The sequence below is a fragment of the Bubalus bubalis genome, chromosome 15 (genome assembly GCF_019923935.1).
Source record: "Bubalus bubalis isolate 160015118507 breed Murrah chromosome 15, NDDB_SH_1, whole genome shotgun sequence".
NCBI classification, from domain to species: domain Eukaryota; kingdom Metazoa; phylum Chordata; class Mammalia; order Artiodactyla; family Bovidae; genus Bubalus; species Bubalus bubalis.
Window position 1 is genome coordinate 56,072,180 of NC_059171.1, and position 23,563 is coordinate 56,095,742.

At 41.6% G+C, this 23,563-nt stretch overlaps 1 non-coding gene across 1 annotated transcript; it reads left to right on the top strand.

Moving 5' to 3' along the window:
- The first annotated feature begins 711 nt into the window (after positions 1-711).
- On the top strand, positions 712-784 carry TRNAG-CCC. Its single transcript has one exon. It is a non-coding gene; the product is annotated as a tRNA-Gly (tRNA).
- The last annotated feature ends 22,779 nt before the right edge of the window (positions 785-23,563 follow it).

Genomic DNA, 23,563 nt, shown 5'->3' on the forward strand with positions numbered 1-23,563 from the left:
CATTTTGGACACAATCCACCTTGGACAGCAAAGGCCTGAGCCCTTAACACAATCTCTGAGTCTTTTATGGTTCTGGTTAGCAATTAGGTTGTTCAAAGGGTGGAAGCATGGATTTTCATGTTTTTCCTAGGAAACTCCAGATTCAGTATATTGCTCCTTGCGTCCTCAGTTTTATTTACAGAAACTGTGTTAAGTCTATTTCTGTATTTCCTTTCTAGGACATCCCTATTTAACTGCGTTTGTTCTCTAAACTTGGTCATAAGAGACGTGACTGGGTTGATTACAAGAAGCAGGCAATGCTGTTCTGTAATTGTCAACATATGTGGTCAGTTTCTGTCTCTGAACTAGCTTCTGAGTCATTGAGGGCAGGTTAGCACTCCAGGCCTAACACATACTTAGCTGTGCAGTAAAGTCTGCTGAGTGTTAAGTGAATATTTCCACAAGGAACCCTGGCCACTATTTCTCTCTTTTGGTGAGTTATTTGGAATCATGCTACTATGTGAAATCTTGAAGGTTTTCGCTAGGACATCTGTTCAACCTTGACATGGATTTTAGTACCCCAAAGGGTCACCAAGCAATCTATATAAGTGAACTTGCTATTGCTTGGAAGTTACCAGTGTTAACAAAATGGAATGGTTTTAAAACCCTCTTGAAGCATTTTAAAAATAAGACCTAAGAACCCATTAACAAGTAATGTGGTTTAGTGGGACTTCCCTGCTGGTCCAGTGGTTAAGACTCTGTGCTCCCAATGCAGAGGGCCCGGGTTTGATCCCTGGTCAGGGAACTGGATCCCACAATGCTGAAACTAATGCCTACCCACTGCAACTAACAATCCCACGTGCTATACAACTAAGACCATTACAGCTAAATAAATTAAAAGAAAAAAAAAGACTATTATTGAGCTTGCAAAGTGATTCATATAGTTCACAATCTGTTTTAAGTTCATGTTACCTAAGTTTCTGCTTTGTTGACTATGCCAAAGCCTTTGACTGTGTGGATCACAATAAACTGGAAAATTCTTCAAGAGATGGGAATACCAGACCACCTGACCTGCCTCTTGAGAAACCTGTATGCAGGTCAGGAAACAACAGTTAGAACTGGACATGGAACAACAGACTGGTTCCAAATAGGAAAAGGAGTACGTCAAGGCTGAATATTGTCACCCTGCTTATTTAACTTATATGCAGAGTACATTATGAGAAACGCTGGGCTGGAGGAAGCACAAGTTGGAATAAAGATTGCCAGGAAAAATATCAATAACCTCAGATATGCAGATGACACCACCCTTAAGGCAGAAAGTGAAGAGGAACTAAAAAGCCTCTTGAAAGTGAAAGAGGAGAGTGAAAAAGTTGGCTTAAAGCTCAACATTCAGAAAACGAAGATCATGGTATCTGGTCCCATCACCTCATGGGAAATAGATGGGGAAACAGTGTCAGACTTTATTTTTTGGGGCTCCAAAATCATTGCAATGGTGACTGTAGCCATGAAATTAAAAGACGCTTACTCCTTGGAAGGAAAGTTATGACCAACCTAGACAGCATATTAAAAAGCAGAGACATTAATTTGCCAACAAAGGTCTGCCTACTCGAGGCTATGGTTTTTCCAGTGGTCATGTATGGATGTGAGAGTTGAACTATAAAGAAAGCTGAGTGCATAAGAATTGATGCTTTTGTGATGTTGGAGAAGGCTCTTGAGAGTCCCTTGGACTGCAAGGAGGTCCAACCAGTCCATCCTGAAGGAGATCAGTCCTGGGTGTTCATTGGAAGGACTGATGTTGAAGCTGAAACTCCAATACTTTGGCCACCTGATGTGAAGAGCTGACTCATTTGAAAAGACCCTGATGCTGGGAAAGATTGAAGGCAGGAGGAGAAGGGGAGACAGAGGATGAGATGGTTAGATGGCATCACTGACTCAATGGATATGAGTTTGGGTAAGCTCCGGGAGTTGGTGATGGACAGGGAGGCCTGGTGTGCTGTGCTTCATGGGGTCGCAAAGAGTTGGACACAACTGAGCAGCTGAACTGAAATGAACTACCGAAGTTTGACAGTTGTCCTTTGCACAATCACTAAGGTCTATGTGAAAACAATGGGCCTTGGCTGTCAGGACCTTGCCTGCTCCAGGTATGTTTAATCATATACTTCCATTTAATAAATTTGAGTGTTCAGGTTGGGAAATGCTGCTGATAGGGGCAAAGTTTCCCTAACAGTGAGTTTTCACTCTGTTTTTTGGTTGCTTACAGACCTGCTGGAAATATCAGTTTAATCTTGCAGACTTCCATTTGGTATTTCAACCACGTTCCCCATACGGCCCCAAATGTCAGCTGTTCTCTCTATAACACTTGTGATGGAATTTTTACTGGCCCACAAGTGTAGATTCAAACTTTTTTGCTTTTCCCTCCGATCTGTATCAGCAATACGAGGTTTGGGATTTGATGGGGGTCGTGTCAGAATCAAATTCCCTTAATTCTCATTTTAACACAGCGTTCTATCTAGTTGAAAGGTCTTCTGCCCTCTCGACATTTATTTTTCTTCAACAAGGGATGAATCAAAGCAGGAGGTGTGAGAATCTTGGGTTTTAAACATCAGTTTGGATTCTGGCAGTGATGGCTGATGTTGGTCTCTCTCTTACCATCGTGGATTCTTAACTACGGTCTATGAATCGGAAGTTATGGTTCTGAATGTCTTGATCTAAAATGACTTTACGACATATCAAGTGCTGATGACTTGTCCAGACTTCACGCACATTTTCAGCATTGCTTCATCTTGTAAACACACGTTATAGCAGCAATAGTGACCTTTTAATTTGCTCTCTGATTCACCTTTTTATTTTCTATTTTGTCACTGTGTTTTCAATGCTTTTTGGATCATTTTTTGGTGTTTTTTTCTTGATTTTTTTTTTTAAGGAAATACATTCCTGTCTGCTGAAACTGTATAAATAAATGAAAAAACAAAGCTGTTACTCCGTGAAGCTAGTCTGTGCTTTCATTTTCCTAAACTTAGAGTCAAAGCACAATATCTGACCGATACCTTCTAGTGGGATTTATCATGTGAGAGTACTTTCAAGGTGAAAATTTTACATTTAATTGTTAATGTGCTTCTTTTAAAAAAGAGTACTGATTTTTCATGGGGTTTGGAAGGGGTCTACATTTTAAAAAAAGATTAGATAGAAGTACAATGCTCACCTTTTAGTTGCTGCTGCTGCTGTTGCTAAGTCGCGTCAGTCGTGTCCGACTCTGTGCGACTCCATAGATGGCAGCCCGCCAGGCTCCCCCGTCCCTGGGATTCTCCAGGCAAGAACACTGGAGTGGGTTGCCATTTCCTTCTCCAATGCACGAAAGTGAAAAGTGAAAGTGAAGTTGCTCAGTCGTGTCCGACTCTCAGCGACCCCATGGACTGTAGCCCACCAGGCTCTTCTGTCCATGGGATTTTCCAGGCAAGAGTACTGGAGTGGGGTGCCATTGCCTTCTCCGACCTTTTAGTTGAACATACCTAAATTGTATATGTTGGTCTCTCAGTCATGTCCAGTTCTTTGTGCCCCCATGGACTGTAGCCCATCAGGCTCCTCTGTCTGTGGAATTCCACAGGCAAGAATACTGGAGTGGTTGTCATTCCCTTCTCCACAGGATCTTCCTGACTCAAGGATGAAACCTGGGTTTCCTGCATTGCAGGCAAATTCTGAGCTACTTGGGAAGCCCTAAATTGAAAGAGACAATATAATTCACATTCCAAGTCCCTGAAAATAAATAGAAGAATTTTCTTGTAAATGATCACATGTTTGAGTTCAATGAACAAAGAGTGACCTTAATTGACACCTGGAAAGTCTTCCTTTGCAAGTGTTTCCAGAAAGAAGCACTTCAGAAACTAAAAACTTGAAAGTTTTAATAGAACCCCCCAATGTACAATTGACCAAGAGTGAACAGCCCCGTAAAGTAGGGCCATCCAGTCAGTCATGTTGGGGCCAACTCAGTCCCTTATCTTGGGAGTTTCAGTGAATAGTTATACTACTTAAAGTTGGGCCTCAAATGGGGCTTCAATGAGGGTTTATGTTTTGCTGGGTTTTCTGTGTGTTTTTTGGCTGGGTCGTGAGGCATGCAGGATCTTAGTTCTGTAACCAGGGATGGAAACTTTGGCCCCTGCAGTGGAAGAGAGGAGTTTAACCACTGGACCACCATGGAAGTCCAGGTGTTTTTTTTTCCCTGAGATTTTGGTAAATAATTTTCCATACAAAGATGATTGTTTCCATGTTCTAAATAACAGAGCTTTTAGACTCAGTTGCTCATTTTTCTGTGTACTGGAGTAGAAAAAATCTCATCCATGTCATTCCCTATGCCCTCAGTCCCCTCGATAAAGGAGAGGTGGCTTTCTACTATGCATAAGACTATTTTTAAGTTTTTCAGCTTTTATAAATTTACCCCTCTCTCAGCTGACTATAGAAATACTGTATTGATTTCCACATGGCAACAGGGAACTCTTGCACTTTTAAGAACTGGTAAAAGGTTTCCTCTGCCCCCAGGGCACTCTGACACAGACATGTGCCTGAAAATTGCACAACCCATTTTCTAGATACTCTTGATTTTATTCCTGTATCAAACCTAAACTACAATGCTTTTGTAGTTTAATGCACTGACATTAATTTGTGGAATCCAGTTTATATGACATGCCATAGATACACCTTGAAGGAATATTATAAATGCTTTATGTATTCTTGTGTTAGTTGTTGTTGTTGTTGTTAAGTCACTCAGTTGTGTCCGACTCTTTGCGACCCTATGGACTGCAGCACACCAGGCTGCCCTGTCCTTCACTATCTCCCAGAGTTTAATCAAACTGGAATTCTGTTTACTGTGAGAATATTGGTGAAGATAAAGGAAACTAAATTAAAGAAAAACCTCTTTAAAAAATTATTTATTTAATTTATTTATTTGGCTGAGTTTGGTCTTAGTTGAAGCACTCAAGTTCTTTGATCTTACTTGCAGCATTCAAATCCTTAGTTGCATCGTGTCATTAGGGGAAGCGCACAGACTGAAACTGCTCGCCCTGGCCAGGCACCACAGTAACCATTTGCATGAGTTGTTTTACCACAGGAGGTCCTGGTAAGGAACACAGAACTAATAAGCCACCATCAACCGGAAGAGTTCAGAAAACGTCAAAAGGAGGCACCACATGTCCGACCACATCCCAGAATCCTTCTCTCTGGCATCCATCTTGGCTGAACAAGGCGTGCACCACCAGGAAGGACTCTGAGTCAGAATCATTGGCTAAAGACAACCGGGAAACTAATCCCATCACCATAAAACCCGAGATGGGGAGCTACATGGCAGAGCTGTTCTCCAGGGTTCCCTTACCCTACTGTTCTCTACCCGGCTGCTCTTTCCCAATAAAATCTCTTGCTTTGTCAGCACATGTGTCTCCTCAGACAATTCATTTCTGAGTGTTAGACAAGAGCCCAGTTTTGGGCCCTGGAAGGGCTCCCCCTTCCTGCAACAATGTGGGTTATAGCTCCCTGACCAGAGATCCAACCCAGGCCTCTTGCATTGGGAGCATGGAGTCTGAGCCACTGGACCACCAGGGAAGTCCCCAAAGAGAAACTTCTTTGTAAAGACCTATCACAGGAGACATTTTTCTCAAATTTCAGATACTGAAAGTTAAATTGGTTTTACTTTAGGATTCCATATTTACAGTGACGGCTAGAAATCTCAAATTTTGGGGCCACCTCAAGCAAGTGCACACAATTTCAAGTCCTATTTTATCTATAGCTTTATTTTTATTTTTCTACTATTAAGTTTTTATCTCTCTGCTCTTAAGTTTCTATAAATTCAGTTCCTACTTATTTTCTCATTTCAGTGTATACACTTTTGGATTTTAAATCCTTTGGAACTAGATATGGCACAAAGAAATAGCACAGAACTAATTACTTTGGGGTAGGGTGGTTAGAACCAATTAAAATGTCCACAGGGTGCAATTCCAGGGGCAGGAAGTGACTTCAGTATTTGTGGCAGTGGGTGGGGCTTTCAGCAGCTGGGTAGGCAGCAGACCAGAGTTCTCACTAAAGGAGATGAGAATAGAGGGACAATAAAATGACAGATTCAGGGTGATAGCAGACTGGATACTAGCCATCCTCTCTCCTCAGTTAAAACAAAAACAAAAACAAACACCTTCCAGAAATAATTGGAGGTGAGGGCTTTCTAATGGAAGTGCTAGAATCAAAGATTGGATGAATGAGTCAGGAATTTAGAGGTCATGACTCTGGGCTTCCCAGGTGGCTCAATGGTTAAAGAATCCACCTGCCAATGCATGAGATGCAAGATACGCAGGTTCCAATCCCTGGGTCAGGAAGACCCCCTGGAGGAGGAAATGGCAACCCACTCCAGTGTTCTTCCCTGGAAAATTCCATGGACAGAGAAGCCTGGTGGGCTACAGTTTATGGGATTGCAAAGAGTCAGACACAACCACACATGTACGAACATGCACTACTGGGAGTTTGATTGTAAACAGAAAATGGGGCTGGTCTAAGGAGACAAAAGTGACATACAAATGAGGTAAGCAATTCTTCAGGATGAATATGGAAGGGGAAACTCCCTGCTTATTTAACTTATATGCAGAGTACATCATGAGAAACGCTGGGCTGGAAGAAGCACAAGCTGGAATCAAGATTGCTGGGAGAAATATCAATAACCTCAGATATGCAGATAACATCACCCTTATGGCAGAAAGTCAAGAGGAACTCAAAATCCTCTTGATGAAAGTGAAAGAGGAGAGTGAAAAAGTTGGCTTAAAGCTCAACATTCAGAAAACGAAGATCATGGCATCCGGTCCCACCACTTCATGGGAAATAGATGGGGAAACAGTGGAAACAGTGTCAGACTTTATTTTTCCGGGCTCCAAAATCACCATAGATGGTGACTGCAGCCATGAAATTAAAAGACGCTTACTCCTTGGAAGGAAAGTTACGACCAACCTAGACAGCATCTTAAAAAGCAGAGACATTACTTTGCCAACAAACGTTCGTCTAGTCAAGGCTATGGTTTTTCCTGTGGTCATATATGGATGTGAGAGTTGGACTGTGAAGAAGGCTGAGCGCCAAAGAATTGATGCTTTTGAACTGTAGTGTTGGAAAAGACTCTTGAGAGTCCCTTGGACTGCAAGGAGATCCAACCAGTCCATTCTAAAGGAGATCAGCCCTCGGATTTCTGTGGAAGGAATGATGCTAAAGCTGAAACTCCAGTACTTTGGCCACCTCATGCGAAGAGTTGACTCATTGGAAAAGACTCTGTTGCTGGGAGGGATTGGGGGCAGGAGGAGAAGGGGACGACAGAGGATGAGGTGGCTGGATGGCATCACTGAGTCCATAGATGTGAGTCTGAGTGAACTCTGGGAGTTGGTGATGGACAGGGAGGGCTGGCGTGCTGCGATTCATGGGGTCGCAAAGAGTTGGACACGACTGAGCGACTGAACTGAACTGAAAGATGGTACTGCCAAGATTTCAACATATCCCTAAGAATGAGTCCCTGAGACTCCATTTGTATTTTCAGGAGTATTTTTGTTAAAGATCTAGAAGTCTGAAGGCAACACAGTGATAGATAGTCTCCACCAATACATGGGCACTAGCCTGTCAGATCGTTTATGTCTGGGAGGGGATATGAAAGCAAGTGTGTCCTAGAGGAAAGTGTGAATTGTGACTGGTTTGAGACAAAGACCTAGAGGATGGGGAGGTGGTCTAACCCTGGGAGAGAGAATAGAACCTGAAATCTGTATCACTGTGCTTTAAGAAACACTCGAGAACTGAGGTGATTAGAAGTCCTATGCTAAAGAAAGTGGTCCTCAATTCTGACTGATACCCAGCAGGACCGTGGGTTGGGGGAGGTTCCTGGGCACAAAAGTTTCTCTGTGTCTCCTATTTCTTGATTACAGGAAATAGGTTTCATTCAGCTTCCAGGGCCTTCCCTGAGTTCAAAGGAGCCCGTTCAATAGTTGTTAATTAGGGAAGGGAGGGGATGCGGAGACAGGGAAAAGCAGCCAAGAAACAATAGAGCGGCCTTGTGGCAGGTCCTGGTCCCCCTCAAAGGGGACACAACACTATTTTTGAGCCACTTTGCTGATACTGAAACCCCACCAGGTGGAAGACCTTAACTGTACGCTGCCCTCAAACACGGAGACCTCAGACTGGTTGGACCCAGCAAGTTGATAACTGACTCCCAATTACCTCACCACCAACCAATCAGCAAAATGTTCCATTTCACTTCTCCATTCTGGAAGCGATGGACATTTGGGGACTGTGACTACTTTTTGGCTATTAGCAATAACGCTGCTATGAATATTTGTGTATACGTTTTTATGTGGATATAGGTTTTCATTTCTCTTGAGTATATACCAGGAGTAGAATTGCCAGGTCATATGGTAACTCTATGTTTAGCATTTTGAGTAGCTACTAAACTGGTTTCCCAAACACCTGAATCATTTTACATTCTCACCAGTAATGTTTGAGGATTCCAGTTTCTCTACATCCTTGTCAATACTTGTCACCTTTTTCATTATAGCCATCCCTATAGGTGTGAAGTGAAGTGAAAGTCAGTCAGTTGTGTCCAATTCTTTTCGACCCCAGGGACTGTATAACCCACCAGACTCCTCTGTCTATGGAATTCTCCAGGGAAGAATACTAGAATGGATTGCCATTCCCTTCTCCAAGGGATCTTCCTGACCCAGGGATTGAACCCAGGTCTCCTGCATTGGCAGGAGGATTTTTTACTGTCTGATCACCAGGGAAGCCCAATAGGTGTGAGGTGGTATCTAATTTAGTTTTTGATTTGCTTTTCCCTGATGACTAGTGATATTGAGCATCTTTTCAGGTGCTTATTGACTGTGTGTGTATCTTCTTTTGAGAAATGTTGTTTCGGAAACTTTGTCCATTTTAAAATTAGGTTAGGGAACTCCCTGGTGGTCTAGTGGTTAAGAATCTGCCTTGCAATTCAGGATCTCGGGTCCAATCCCTGGTCGGGGAACTAAGATCCTGCAAGCCTCAGAGCAATTAAGACCCAAGGCTGCCAAATAAACAAATAAATTTAAAAATATTAGGTTATTGGCCTTTTTATTATAGAGTTCTACTGAAATGGAGCAGAACCATATAGTCCTTGCCATCCACATCCTCTACCTGCCTTTTGTCTGTGGAAAAACTTTAAGCAAAGAATATATTTATACTTCATTGACTACACCAAAGCCTTTGACTGTGTTGATTACAACAAACTGTGGAAAATTCCTAAAGAGATGGGAATACCAGACCACCTTACCTGCCTCCTGAGAAATCTGTATGCAGGTCAAGAGGCAGCAGTTAGAACTGGACATGGAACAATAGACTGGTTCCAAATTGGGAAAGGGAGCACGTCAAGGCTGTAAACTGTCACCCTGCTTATTTAACTTACATGCAGAGTATATCATGGAAAATGCCTGGCTGGATGAAGCACTAGCTGGGATCAAAATTGCAGGGATAAATATCAATAACCTCAGATATGCAGATAACACCACCCTTGTGACAGAAAGTGAAGAGGAACTAAAGAGTCTCTTGATGAAAGTGAAGAGGAGAGTGAAAAGTTGGCTGGAAACTCAACATTTAAAAAATGAAGATTATGGTCTCCGGTCCCATCTCTTCATGGCAAATAGATAGGGAAACAATGGAAACAGTGACAGATTTTATTTTCTTGGGTTCAAAATCACTGCAGATGGTGACTGCGGCCATGAAATTAAAAGATGCTTCTCCTTGGAAGAAACGCTATGACCAACCTAGACAACATATTAAAAAGCAGAGACATTACTGACAAAGGTCGTATAGTCAAAGTTATGGTTTTTACAGTAGTCATGTATGGATGTGAGAGTTGGACCATAAATAAAGCTGAGTGCCAAAGAATTGATGCTTTTGAACTGTGGTGTTGGAGAAGACTCTTGAGAGTCCCTTGGACTGCAAGGAGATCAAACCAGTCAATCCTAAAGGAAACCAGTCCTGAATATTCATTGGAAGGACTGATTTTGAGGCTGAAGCTCCAATACTTTGGCCATCTGATGCAAGGAGCTGACTTATTGGAAAAGACCCTGATGGTGGGAAAAATTGAAGGGAGGAGAAGGGGATGACAGAAGATAAGATGGTCAGATGGCATCACTGACTTGATGGACATGAGTGTGAGCAAGCTTCGGGAGCTGGCGATGGACAGGGAAGCCTGGAGTACTGCAGTCCATGGGGTCACAAAGAGTAGGACACGACTGGGCAACTGAACTGAACTGAACTGATGTTTAATCAGAAAAATGAGAAAATGGAGAAACAAAGAAAAACAGTCCAATGAAACTAAATAATAATAATTCAGTCATGAAGCATAGTCAAGGACTTTTAGTTCCTCCTCAAGGGCTACAGTTAATATTCTGATCTATATTCCATGAATGGTCTTCAGATCAGATCAGATCAGTTGCTCAGTCGTGTCCGACTCTTTGCGACCCCATGAATCGTAGCACACCAGGCCTCCCTGTCCATCACCAACTCCCAGAGTTCACTCAGACTCACGTCCATCGAGTCAGTGATGCCATCCAGCCATCTCATCCTCTGTCGTCCCCTTCTCCTCCTGCCCCCAATCCCTCCCAGCATCAGAGTCTTTTCCAATGAGTCAACTCTTCGCATGAGGTGGCCAAAGTACTGGAGTTTCAGCTTTAGCATCATTCCTTCCAAAGAAATCCCAGGGCTGATCTCCTTCAGAATGGACAGGTTGGATCTCCTTGCAGTCCAAGGGACTCTCAAGAGTCTTCTCCAACACCACAGTTCAAAAGCATCAATTCTTTGGCACTCAGCCTTCTTCACAGTCCAACTCTCACATCCATACATGACCACATGAAAAACCATAGCCTTGACTAGACGAATGTTTGTTGGCAAAGTAATGTCTCTGCTTTTCAATATGCTATCTAGGTTGGTCATAACTTTCCTTCCAAGGAGTAAGTGTCTTTTAATTTCATGGCTGCAGTCACCATCTGCAGTGATTTTGGAGCCCCCCAGAATAAAGTCTGACACTGTTTCCACTGTTTCCCCATCTATTTCCCATGAAGTGATGGGATCAGATGCCATGATCTTCGTTTTCTGAATGTTGAGCTTTAAGCCAACTTTTTCACTCTCCTCTTTCACTTTCATCAAGAGGCTTTGTAGTTCCTCTTGACTTTCTGCCATAAGGGTGGTGTCATCTGCATATCTGAGGTTATTGATATTTCTCCTGGCAATCTTGATTCCAGCTTGTGTTGCTTCCAGTCCAGCATTTCTCATGATGTACTCTGCATATAAGTTAAATAAGCAGGGTGACAATATACAGCCTTGAAGAACTCCTTTTCCTATTTGGAACCAGTCTGTTGTTCCATGTCCAGTTCTAACTGTTGCTTCCTGACCTGCATACAAATTTCTCCAGAGGCAGATCAGGTGGTCTGGTATTCCCATCTCTTTCAGAATTTTCCACAGTTTATTGTGATCCACACAGTCAAAGGCTTTGGCATAGTCGATAAAGCAGAAATAGATGTTTTTCTGGAACTCTCTTGCTTTTTCCATGATCCAGCGGATGTTGGCAATTTGATCTCTGGTTCCTCTGCCTTTTCTAAAACCAGCTTGAACATCAGGAAGTTCACAGTTCACATATTGCTGAAGCCTGGCTTGGAGAATTTTGAGCATTACTTTACTAGCATGTGAGATGAGTGCAATTGTGTGGTAGTTTGAGCATTATTTGGCATTGCCTTTCTTTGGGATTGGAATGAAAACTGACCTTTTCCAGTCCTGTGGCCACTGCTGAGTTTTCCAATTTGCTGGCATATTGAGTGCAGCACTTTCACAGCATCATCTTTCAGGATTTGGAATAGCTCAACTGGAATTCCATCACTTCCACTAGCTTTGTTCATAGTGATGCGTTCTAAGGCCCACTTGATTTCACATTCCAGGATGTCTGGCTCTAGGTCAGTGATCACACCATCGTGATTATCTGGGTCGTGAAGATCTTTTTTGTATAGTTCTTCTGTGTATTCTTGCCACCTCTTCTTAATATCTTCTGCCTCTGTTAGGACCATATAATTTCTGTCCTTTATCGAGCCCATCTTTGCATGAAATGTTCCTTTGGTATCTCTGATTTTCTTGAAGAGATCCCTAGTCTTTCCCATTCTGTTGTTTTCCTCTATTTCTTTGCATTGATTGCTGAAGAAGGCTTTCTTATCTCTCCTTGCTATTCTTTGGAACTCTGCATTCAGATGTTTATATCTTTCCTTTTCTCCTTTGCTTTTCGCTTCTCTTCTTTTCACAGCTATTTGTAAGGCCTCCCCAGACAGCCATTTTGCTTTTTTGCATTTCTTTTCCATGGGGATGGTCTTGATCCCTGTCTCCTGTACAATGTCACAAACCTCATTCCATAGTTCATCAGGCACTCTATCTATCAGATCTAGGCCCTTAAATCTATTTCTCACTTCCACTGTATAATCATAAGGGATTTGATTTAGGTCATACCTGAATGGTCTAGTGGTTTTCCCTACTTTCTTCAATTTAAGTCTGAATTTGGCAATAAGGAGTTCATGGTCTGAGCCATAGTCAGCTCCTGGTCTTGTTTTTGCTGACTGTATAGAGCTTCTCCATCTTTGGCTGCAAAGAATATAATCAATCTGATTTTGGTGTTGACCATCTGATGATATCCATGTACAGTTTTCTCTTGTGTTGTTGGAAGAGGGTGTTTGTTATGACCAGTGCATTTTCTTGGCAAAACTCTATTAGTCTTTGCCCTGCTTCATTCCGTATTCCAAGGCCAAATTTGCCTGTTACTCCAGGTGTTTCTTGACTTCCTACTTTTGCATTCCAGTCTCCTATAATGAAAAGGACATCTTTTTTGGGTGTTAGTTCTAAAAGGTCTTGTAGGTCTTCATAGAACCGTTCAACTTCAGCTTCTTCAGTGTTACTGTTTGGGGCATAGACTTGGATTACTGTGATATTGAATGGTTTGCCTTGGAAACGAACAGAGATCATTCTGTCATTTTTGAGATTGCATCCAAGTACTGCATTTCGGACTCTTTTGTTGACCATGATGGCCACTCCATTTCTTCTGAGGGATTCCTGCCCGCAGTAGTAGATATAATGGTCATTGAGTTAAATTCACCCATTCCAGTCCATTTCAGTTCGCTGATTCCTAGAATGTCGACATTCACTCTTGCCATCTCTTGTTTGACCACTTCCAATTTGCCTTGATTCATGGACCTGACATTCCAGGTTCCTATGCAATATTGCTCTTTACAGTATCGGACCTTGCTTCTATCACTGGTCACATCCACAGCTGGGTATTGTTTTTGCTTTGGCTCCATCCCTTCATTCTTTCTGGAGTTATTTCTCCACTGATCTTCAGTAGCATATTGGGCACCTACTGACCTGGGGAGTTTCTCTTTTAGTATCCTTTCATTTTGCCTTTTCATACTGTTCATGGGGTTCTCAAGACAAGAATACTGAAGTGGTTTGCCATTCCCTTCTCCAGTGGACCACATTCTGTCAGATCTCTCCACCATGACCTGCCCATCTTGGGTTGCCCCATGGGCATGGCTTAGTTTCATTGAGTTAGACAAGGCTGTGGTCCTAGTGTGATTAGATTGACTAGTTTTCTGTGAGTATGGTTTCAGTGTGTTTGCCCTCTGATGCCCTCTTGCAACACCTACCGTCTTACTTGGGTTTCTCTTACATTGGGCGTGGGGTATCTCTTCACGGCTGCTCCAGCAAAGCGCAGCCATTGCTCCTTACTGACACTGAAACCCTCACCAGGTGAAGAAGTTAACTACTTGATGACCAGACTGTAGCCATGACGTTAGCAAACACAATTCGGAGAACTGGCCTCAAGAAAATGAAACAAATCAACCCTGGAACTGAAGATTAACTGTACCTAAAACAATCAGGATGACGCTGGTCAGACCACAAATGATCAATTTCAAGATGATTGTCAGAGCTGACCATGCTGTTTCCGCATGTAGCCCCATCCCTCTGTCTACAAAAGCGCTTGCCCACTGATTGTGAGGGCAGGGGGAGTTGGCCTTTAGACAGGATAGGAGTCTCCACGCTTCCCCATTTGCCAGCATCCAAAGTAAAGCAAACTTTCCTTTCCACCAACCTGGCCTCTTCATCAGCTTGAGTGGTGAACAGCCGGACCCCACTTTCAATTACACTTAGAGTTTTATTTTTTCTCAAAAGTTCCTGATCAGATGGATGATAGACAAAAATGAGTTGAGAAGGGTTCCTTTCTCCCTCTTTTATGTTTAGGAAGTTTTTGTGAATAATTGGTATTAATTCGTATTCAAACATTTGATAGAGTCATCAGTGAAGCATTCTGGTCTTGAGCTTTTATTGTGGGAAGTTTTTTTCTTTTTTATTACTTTTTGATTAGTTCAATCTTTTTACTTCTTACAGGTCTATTCAGATTTTCTGTTTCTTTTGCGTCAGTTTTGATAGTTTTTGTTTTTCTTGGAATACATCCGTCTCATCTAAGTTATCTAATTTGTACAATTGTTCATAATATTCTGTTCTAACTCTTTTTATTTATGTAATATTGGTAGCAATGTTCCTTCTTTCATTTTATGATCTTAATACTTTGAGTTTTCTTTCTTTCTCAATTAATCTAACTGAAGTTTTGCTAATGTTTCGATCTTAAAAAACCCCAACATTTGGATTTGCTGATTTTCCTTTATTGTTTTTCTACTTTTTATGTTATTAATTTCAGCACCTAATCCTTATTGTTTACTATCTTCTGCTTTGTGCTCAATTTTCTCTTCTCTCTATAGTGACTTAAGGTGAAACTCTAGTTTGTGGTTTTAAAAATCTTTCTTTTTCTTTTAAGGTAGGCATATGCAGATATGAATTTCCCTCTAAGTATTTAGTCACATTCCATAAGTTGTAGTACGTAATCTTCATTTTCATTCGTCTCCAAGTATTTTCTAATTTCCCTTTTGATTTTTCCTTTGATCTATTCATTATTTAGTAGTGTGTTGTTTACTTTCCAAATATTTGTAAATTTGCAATATTTTTTTTCACTTTTAATTTCTTATTTCACTCCATTGTGATCAGGGGAAACACATTACATAATCTCAATCCCTTAAAACATATTACTTCCCTGGTGGCTTAGTGGTAAAGAATCCATCTGCCAAGGCAGGAGATTTGGGTTTGATCCCTGGGTCAGGAAGCCCCCCTGGAGAAGGAAGTGACAACCTGCTCCAGTATTCTTGCTTGGAGAACCCCATGGGCAGAGGAGCCTGGCAGGTTACAGTCCATGGGGTCACAAAGAATTGGACATGGCTGAGCAACTGAACAACAGCAAAGCATACTGATGCTTACTTATGGCTTAATATATGTTCGATCCTGGAGAATGTCCCACGTGCACTTCTCTCACTTGTGAATGAGAATTTGCAGAATCCACTGACAGCTTTGTTGCTATGCTTTGGGAGTAACTCTTGGTGAATTTGAATTCCCTGCTTTCAGGGCACTTATGCCCCATTTTTGTTTTTCCAAACGAGTTTAGATATTCAGTGGATCTTATTGCTGTTGGTTCAACTCATTTTTCTCATAGTCTGAAATTTTTATCAACTAGCTTTATTATAAATTCTTATTTTCCTTTGATAGTGAGGTTTTTAAGCCGAGATATCACCATATGAATAGATATGTGGTTTTCTTCAACTTATTAGATCACACCTAGAAATAAGTCTGTGCTTTTAAATCCTGAGGTGAATCACAGAACACTGCTTCTAAGCAGAAAGGAAAAAAAAGAGCAGACTGTCTAGGGTTTTTCTCACAGTGCTGAGGTCTCTGAATCTGCTTAAACCTGATGAGCTGGTTTATCTAAATTTCATTGTATTTGAACTTTATCTCAGATCCAGTTCTAAAGAGCTTTAGAAGGGAGAAGTGGGAGTTTAGGGCCACTCTATTTCTGTGTTAAAAATATTTCCAATCTGCAAAATTAATGTCTTTACCCTATGAAGTTCTTTTTAGCCTCTTGAAATCACTACACTTTTAAATAACTAGGCCTTGATCCTCAATTAGAACTAAATTTTAGAAAGTCCTTGACAGCAAAGGTATTTAATGATCCACTTTCAAGGCAACCCTAAGGTTATTAGCGAATCATATATATGATAAAAGAAATCACAGCTGAATTATGGTCAATTTTTCATTCTCAGAATGAGGCTTGGAATTTGCAATGTGTCCCCAAAGTCGGTTATTTTATATGTGCATGCACTTAAAAACAGTGAACATTTTCTTGCTGAACAGCTGATGTGTAAATCTGGGGCATATCCTACTTTACTAGGTTGTTTTGTAATAAAATGTCAGACTTGGAGAGACTAAAAAAAAAGCAATGCCCTAGTGCGTTGAAAATTTCACTTGCTTGGAGACAGAATAATTGATGGGATTAAAAAAATCATAATCATGACCTTGACATTCCTAGTTTATTTGGTCCAATTATTAATTACTGTAAATCTCATTTAGATTTTTCATGCATTTCCTTATCAATAAGTAAAATCTTTTAATCTCCGTTCCCTTTGGAATCACATGGAGATGGAGAGAAAGAAGGGGAAAGAATGAAATAAAACAGAAATTATACAAATATTTACTTTTATATATTTCCAATACTTGAATTCACAAAGAAATCTGGTTTCTTTGAAGATTAAAAAATGACAACTCACAAAGAGAAATATCATAGGTATCCTTATATGTGAAACTGAAAAAGAAATGATGCAAATGAACTTATTTAGAAAATGGAAACAGACTCACAGGCTTAGAGTAATAGGGAATAAACTTATGGTTACAGGGAAGGGGTGGGGGAAGGGATGGGAGAAGGGATAGTTAGGGAGTTTGGGATGGACATGTTCACACTGCTATATTTAAAAATAGATAACCAACAAGGACCTACTGTATAGCACAGGGGACTCTGATCAATGTTATGAGGCAGCCTGGATGGGAAGAGAGTTTGGGGGAGAATGGATACACATACATGTAATGGCTGAGTCCCTTTGCTGTCTACCTGAAACTATCACAACATTGTTAATCAGTTATACTCCAATATAGACTAAAAAGTTAAAAAATGGCAAGTCAATGATTTATAAATAGAATGTTTCATTACATTCAATGTGCTTTACATAATTTTTTCTCCCTAGTAATATAAAATGCTTTCTAGCTTGGTCCCCGAATTCCCTAGCAATGTGTGTTCCAGGGTCCTGTTAGCTGTTAGAGGCTGAAGGGGAGCTGGGAAAGTACGGGTCTAGATTTCTGCAGCACTGCAAGCTTCCGGCAACATTAGAGGAAACGGTACAGTGAAAGAAGCAAGAGTGCTGGTGGAAGTGTGCCACTGAGGACGTCCTCATCTCCTCTCCAAAGATCACAGTCAGTTACCTGCCTTGGGAAGTAGAATTTTCCATTCCGTTCTCCACTTGGCATTCTACCCTCCATACACCAAGTAGACACGGGGAATAACTAAATTGAAATTCTGCCCAATCAAGATAAAACTCAAATATGGCTTCCTCTTTGAAGGCTGTCTTGATCCCTAGTCAGAAACAATCTCAGATTCTTCCCTCCTCTGCTTGCCAATGGAATCCTGACTGGAGACATGTTTCCTAGGGTCAACCAAATAAAGGACTCACTCTAAGTTGCTCAGTCGTGTCTGACTCTCTGTGACCCCATGGACTGCAGCACAACAGGCTTCCTTGTCCTTCACCATCTCCTGGAGTTTGTTCAAACTTATGTCCATTGAGTCAGTGATGCCATCCAATCATCTCATCCTCTATCATCCCCTTTACCTGCCTTTAATCTTTCCCAGCATCAGGGTCTTTCTAATGAGTTGGCTTTTCACATCAGATGGCCAAAGTATTGGAGCTTCAGCTTCAGCTTCAGCATCAGTCCTTTCAGTGAATATTCAGGACTGATTTCCTTTAGGATTGACTGGTTTGATCTCCTTGCAGTCCAAGGGACTCTCAAGAGTCTTTTCCAACACCACAGTTCAAAAGCGTCAATTCTTTGGTGTTCAGCTTTCTTTATGGTCCAACTCTCACATCCATACATGACTCCCAGAAAAACCATAACTTTGACTATACAGACCTTTGTCACTGAAGTAATGTCTCTGCTTTTTAATATGTTGTCTAGGTTTGTCATAGTTTTTTTTTCCCAAGGAGCAAGCATCTTTTATTTTCATGGCTGAAGTTACCACCTGCAATGATTTTGGAGCCCAAGAAAATAAAGTGTAACACTGTTTCCATTGTTTCCCCACCTATTTGCCATGAAGTGATGGGATTGGATGCCATGATCTTAGTTTTTTGAATGTTGAGTTTTAAGCTAAGATGTTTACTGGAGTGTAAGATTATGGGAGGGCTTCCCAGGTGGCACTAGTGGTAAAGAACCCACCTGTCAATGCAGGAGACGTAAGAGACATGGATTCTATCCCTGGGTCAGGAAGATCCCCTGGAGGAGGGTATGGCAACTCATTCCAGTATTCTTGCCTGGAGAATCCCATGGACAGAGGAGCCTGGCGGGCTACAGTCTATAGGGTGACACAGAGTCAGACACGACTAAAGTGACTTAGCAAGCATGCATGCAAGGTTATGGTAAGTTGCATTTCCCAATAGGGACTGCTATTGTGTATTCCATACCTTTCCACTGTTCCTCTTACAATATGATTGATGTTTCTTCTACCAAGAGATGGAACTAATGGAGGCTATATTCCTTCTTCTTGAGTCAAGATAGGTTTGGGACTGTCACAAGCTGTCCCAACTGCCCCTATGGAGTGTGGTTGAAGGGATCCCATGTGACTTCTGAGGTTTGGTCATAGAAAGGAGACAACTCCTTCCTCCACCCCCGCCCGGATCTTAACCTCAGAACCCAGAGCTGGGTTTGTAGGAAGCCTAGGATTCTTCTTGATTTGTTTCCAATGGCCAGCATCAGTACTAGATCTGCATGAAGTAATCTTTGGATGATTTCAGTCCACAGCCTTCATGCCTTCCATTTTAGGTCTCAGGCATGGGGGGAGAAATAAGCTTGTCCTTCCCCGTGTCTTGCCTGATTTCTAGATGCACAGACACTGTGCAAGATGGTAAATGATTATTGCTATTAAGTCACTGTGTTCTTTTTAATATATGCACTTATGAAACTTGCTCTTTTTATTTATTTATTTGGCTGCACTGGGTCTTTATTGCTACATGTGAGATCTTTATAGTTTTGGCATGTAGGATCCAGTTCCTTGACCAGGGATCCAATCTGGGCCTTGTGCATTAGGAACACATGGAGTCCTGGACACTGGACTACCAGGGAAGTTCCTTAAGTCACTGAGTTTTAAGTGAATTTGTCTTGTTCCAATAAATAGGTCACCAGTGCAAAGGTATATGAAGGCCCATGTTTTTCATCTTTCATCCTCCTCTTACCCCTAAATCCTAAACTCTGCAGCAGTTAGTGCAATGATTTGCTCATATACTAGAAATTCTATTTCTTTAAATAATTATGAATATTAAATAAGATCACAAAAGTGAAAGGACTTGGCTGAGTGCTCATATGAGTAATCCATTAACATTCAGAGTAATTCAGGTATGACCTAAATCAAATCCCTTATGATTATACAGTGGAAGTGAGAAACAGATTTAAGGGACTAGATCTGATAGACAGAGTGCCTGATGAACTATGGACAGAGGTTCATGACATTGTACAGGAGACAGGGATCAAGACCATCCCCATGGAAAAGAAATGCAAAAAAGCAAAATGGCTGTCTGGGGAGGCCTTACAAATAGCTGTGAAAAGAAGAGAAGTGAAAAGCAAAGGAGAAAAGGAAAGATATAAGCATCTGAATGCAGAGTTCCAAAGAATAGCAAGGAGAGATAAGAAAGCCTTTCTCAGTGATCAATGCAAAGAAATAGAGGAAAACAACAGAATGGGAAAGACTAGAGATCGCTTCAAGAAAATTAGAGATACCAAGGGAACATTTCATGCAAAGATGGGCTCGATAAAGGACAGAAATGGTATGGACCTAACAGAAGCAGAAGATACTAAGAATAGGTGGCAAGAATACACAGAAGAACTGTACAAAAAAGATCTTCATGAACAAGATAAGCACGATGGTGTGATCACTCACCTAGAGCCAGACATCCTGGAATGTGAAGTCAAGTGGGCTTTAAAAAGCATCACTATGAACAAAGCTAGTGGAGGTGATGGAATTCCAGTTGAGCTATTTCAAATCCTGAAAGATGATGCTGTGAAAGTGCTACACTCAATATGCCAGCAAATTTGGAAAACTCAGCAGTGGCCACAGGACTGGAAAAGGTCCGTTTTCATTCCAATCCCAAAGAAAGGCAATGCCAAAGAATGCCCAAACCACCACACAATTGTACTCATCTCACATGCTAGTAAAGTAATGCTCAAAATTCTCCAAGCCAGGCTTCAGCAGTACGTGAACCATGAACTTTCAGATGTTCAAGCTGGTTTTAGAAAAGGCAGAGGAACAAGAGACCAAATTGCCAGCATCCTCTGGATCATGGAAAAAGCAAGAGAGTTCCAGAAAAACATCTGTTTCTGCTTTATTGACTATGCCAAAGCCTTTGACTGTGTGGATCACAATAAACTGTGGAAAATTCTGAAAGAGATGGGAATACCAGACCACTTGACCTGCCTCTTGAGAAATTTGTATGCAGGTCAGGAAGCAACAGTTAGAACTGGACATGGAACAGACTGGTTCCAAATAGGAAAAGGAGTACGTCAAGGATGTATATTATCACCCTGCTTATTTAACTTATATACAGAGTACATTGTGAGAAATGCTGGGCTGGAAGAAGCATAAGCTGGAATCAAGGTTGCCAGGAGAAATATCAATAACCTCAGATATGCAGATGACACCACCCTTATGGCAGAAAGTCAAGAGGAACTACAAAGCCTCTTGATGAAAGTGAAAGAGGAGAGTGAAAAAGTTGGCTTAAAGCTCAACATTCAGAAAATGAAGATCATGGCATCTGATCCCATCACTTCATGGGAAATAGATGGGGAAACAGTGGAAACAGTGTCAGATTTTATTTTGGGGGGCTCCAAAATCACTGCAGATGGTGACTGCAGCTATGAAATTAAAAGACGCTTACTCCTTGGAAGAAATGTTATGACCAACCTAGATAGCATATTGAAAAGCAGAGATATTACTTTGCCAACAAAGGTCCATCTAGTCAAGGCTATGGTTTTTCATGTGGTCATGTATGGATGTGAGAATTGGACTGTGAAGAAAGCTGAGTGTCAAAGAATTGATGCTTTTGAACTGTGGTGTTGGAGAAGACTCTTGAGAGTCCCTTGGACTGTAAGGAGATCCAACCAGTCCATCCTAAAGGAGATCAGCCCTGGGTGTTCATTGGAAGGACTGATACTAAGGAAGAAACTCCAATACTTTGGCCACCTCATGCGAAGAGTTGACTCATTGGAAAGGACTCTGATGCTGGGAGGGATTGGGGGCAGGAGGAGAAGGGGATGACAGAGGATGAGATGGCTGGATGGCATCACTGACTCAATGGACGTGAGTCTGAGTGAACTCCGGGAGTTGGTGATAGACAGGGAGGCCGGATGTGCTGCGATTCATGGGGTGGCAAAGAGTCGGACACGACTGAGCAACAGAACTGAACTGAACTGAAGGACTAAATACTGCTGTCTTATTATTTTCTGACTGTTTTGTAATTCTTTTCTTTCGCTCTTGCTGCCTTCCTTTACATATTGATGATTTTCCATAGTGGTATTCTTGGATTCCCTCTTTTTATATTCTGTGAATCTGCTATAGGTTTTTGATTTATTTTTTACCATGAGATTTATCTGAAATATCTTATAGATATAATTATATTTTACGCTGGTAACAACTTAATTTTGCATACAAAACCTCTACCCTTCTATATCCACCTTTGTGTGTTTTTGATGTCACAATTCACCTCTTTTAATACTGTATATACATTAACATATTATTGTAGCTAAATTACATGGAGCTAAGGAGTGGTGGTAGTTGTCTAGTCATTCAGTCGTGTCCAACTCTTTGGACTATATGGTCCAAAAGACTGTACAGTCTATACAGTCATGACCCCATGGACTGTAGCCTGCCAGACTCCTCTGTCCATGGGATTTTCCAGTCAAGAATACTGGAGTGGGTTGCCATTCCCTTCTTCAGGGGCATCTTCCCAACCCAGGAACTGAACCCACATCTCCTGCATTGGCAGGCAGACAGGAGGATTACTGTGATCCTTTGGTGATACCATGTGAGCTTGATTTTTTTCATGTTCTTTGACTATTACATGCTGCTGCTGCTGCTGCTAAATTGCTTCAGTCGTGTCCAACTCTGTGCGACCCCATAGATGGCAGCCCACCAGGCTCCCCCGTCCCTGGGATTCTCCAGGCAAGAACACTGGAGTGGGTTGCCATTTCCTTCTCCAATGAATGAAAGTGAAAAGTGAAGTCGCTCAGTCGCTCAGTCGTGTCTGACTCTTAGCGACCCCATGGACTGTAGCCCACCAGGCTCTTCCATCCATAGGATTTTCCAGGCAAGAGTACTGGAGTGGGGTGCCATTGCCTTCTCCTGATTATTACATGGCTGTCTTCATATTTGAAATAGCAGCCACATCCTCCAATCTTTACTAACTGCCCACTCTAATGTATCCAAACTCTTACCTTTTTGCTCCTGGACCACAGCCCAGAGGGCTGATGAGTCACTGCAGGATCTACAGTCAGGATCAAGGTCTGTTTACCTATTACCCGATGCACAGTTGGGTGAGATGTCTCCTGGGTCCCTTGGTGTCTGGTGCTGGATCCAACAGCTCGCTCCAAGGCACCTTTATTCATGGATGACTGCTGAACTTCTGTTATTGTTGGGAGGGGAGAAATAAAGGACATCTTATGCCACCATAATGTTGATGTCACTCTTACTATATGTAAATTATGACTTTGCTTTCCTCATATATCATGTCCATAGGACACAAAAAGAAGTAGTCTATTAACACCAGATCAGCAAAGGCAAAATCCATCAGTTGTTCTGTTATATTTATATCCCTAGTCTGTTTTGCTTCCCACTCCTTTTCCATGCCTTTAAAATTCTCGGAAAATTAAAAAAAAAAAATTCAAATGAATGTTGTTCAGTCGCTCAGCTGTGTCTGACTCTTTGCGACCCCACAGGCTGCAGCATGCTAGGCTTCCCTGTCTTTCACTCTCTCCTGGAGTTGGCTCAAACTCATGTCCATTGAGTCAGTGATGCCACCCAACCACCTCTCCTCTGTCGTCCCCTTCTCCTCCTTCAAATGAATATTCATGAAATACTTGTTAAATAGTTAAAACTGAGGCTATAGAAGATTATCACACCTGTGAAAAGGTTGGTCTGGCTGTGATGAGTATTAATAATAGGCTGTGGTCTTGGTTGTCCCCAAACTACATTCATAATGCCTTCCCAAACAGAGGATGTTCCTGAGTTGTGTCAAGGATATACAGAACGGAGTCTGTGCCAGTGTCTTTTTCTTTTTTCTTTCGCATAAGACATCATTTTCATGAATACTGCAAGTCCCTTTGTGCATAATGGTAG